The sequence below is a fragment of the Aplysia californica genome, unplaced genomic scaffold (assembly GCF_000002075.1).
Source record: "Aplysia californica isolate F4 #8 unplaced genomic scaffold, AplCal3.0 scaffold00374, whole genome shotgun sequence".
Classification (NCBI taxonomy): domain Eukaryota; kingdom Metazoa; phylum Mollusca; class Gastropoda; order Aplysiida; family Aplysiidae; genus Aplysia; species Aplysia californica.
In genome coordinates this window covers 196,039-197,661 of record NW_004797644.1, presented here as the reverse complement: position 1 = coordinate 197,661, position 1,623 = coordinate 196,039, and the positions used below count along the sequence as shown (strand labels likewise).

The 1,623-nt window shown below is 40.7% G+C and overlaps 1 long non-coding RNA gene across 2 annotated transcripts in view; it reads left to right on the top strand.

Moving 5' to 3' along the window:
- The first annotated feature begins 199 nt into the window (after positions 1 to 199).
- Positions 200 to 1,623, top strand: part of LOC101859184 — a 4,911-nt gene continuing 3,487 nt past the window's right edge. The window contains exon 1 of one of the 2 annotated variants that reach the window (XR_001185030.2): positions 200 to 514. This is a non-coding gene — a long non-coding RNA (uncharacterized LOC101859184). Of the gene's footprint in view, positions 520 to 1,623 lie in introns of both variants that reach the window. The other variant, XR_001185029.2, reaches the window with a different exon arrangement.

Here is a 1,623-nt window from a genome sequence, read left to right as displayed (position 1 = left end):
GAGAGAGAGAGAGAGAGAGAGAGAGAGAGAGAGCATGAACATGTGCGTATATTTTATATGTATGTACTTTCGTACTCTCACACTAGTTTTGTAAGCCGTCAAACACGCTACAAGTAAGAAAAGCGTCTAAAACGCAAACGTTGCCGATGCTATACACTCCTGCCGGCCGGTGAAGGGTGTACAGTATGGGAACTGTGGATGGGTGGCTTTTCTTTAGGGACGGGGGGCCGGACCGAATGGTGAATGGGCGGCGATTTGTCTGAGCTTAAAAACATAGAATCGAGAATTTGTGCCCTCCGCGTTTACTTAGCAGTCTGCTGTAGGTTTATAATATAGCATTGCAAGATCAACTGAGTGGAGGATATCATCATTATCAAGCTCTCGGCCTGTGCAGATATGTTCTAGGAGAAATGATAATAATGTATAATAATATAGGCTAGTATCGTCATCGTCATAAAAAGATCAAGAAGAGAAGAAATTGTGTGGATGTTCCCAGGACTGCCGGCGTTGTGTTGTGAGGTGTTTGTTTTTTTCCTGTCACTGTCATCGTTTAGGGTAGATCTAGATGCCTGTACGCATGTTGTTTGTACTGATTAGGACCGTTCTAATGTAATGTGTAAAGTTTATACATGTACTAGATTCTAGATTTAGTTGCAAAGCGCATACAATGTGTAGATCTCGATAGAGCGTACTGTGGAACGTTGCTACTGTAGAGCGTATGCTCATAATATATTATCATTAGGTCAATTAATTAATACTATTATTATCATCATCATAGTGTGCACGTGTTGTTGTTTTTTGGGCCAAGATATATTATAATATATTAATATGAGTATTTCTAGGGTCACGTAGCTTACGCACGTGCGTGACGGTCGACCAGTTGTTCTGTTGATGGTAGGCCTACAGTTTCTGCCCGTGAAAGTAAAAACAGGATTTCCTTAGGAATTTAGGAAGTCTTGTTGTTGTTGTTGTTGTTGTTGTTGTTGTTGTTGTTGTTGTTGTTATGGTGGTGGTGTCAGTGTTTGTTGTTGTTGTTGTTGATGACGTTGTTGTTGTGGTGGTGATGGTAGTGGTGTTGGTAGTGTTGGTTGTTGTTGTTGTTGTTGTTGTTCGTGGTGGTTAGTGTACCAGAGAGTGGTGCTAAAGTAGCCCTCCTCTTCGCTAAACTAAATGATCTAGATAATATTTTTTGATTTAGACAGTGTCGACACGGGCATTAAACTCTACAATTATAAGTTATATACATTTTTTTGGTTTTTTATTAGTGTTGGTTTTTATGTGGTTTGTTTGGGAAAGTGGGGGGGGGGGGGGAGGGTATGAGTAAAAAAGCAAGCATGTCAAAATAGATTGGTTATTCAGTGCACAGAGTAAGACCAACAGAAAGATCAACAGAGGAGAAGAAAAGAAGTACATGTAGAATGTACCAGGTGAATAACCCTTCAAAAAACTGCACACACGCCAACAGAAACAGCAGAGGGAAAGAAAAGAAATTAAGGATCTACCTGTGATACCTTACGACCACCTACACACACACACACACACAAACACACACGCACACATATACACACACACACACACACGCGCGCGCACACACATCAACTGAAGTACAATATACGTGCATAA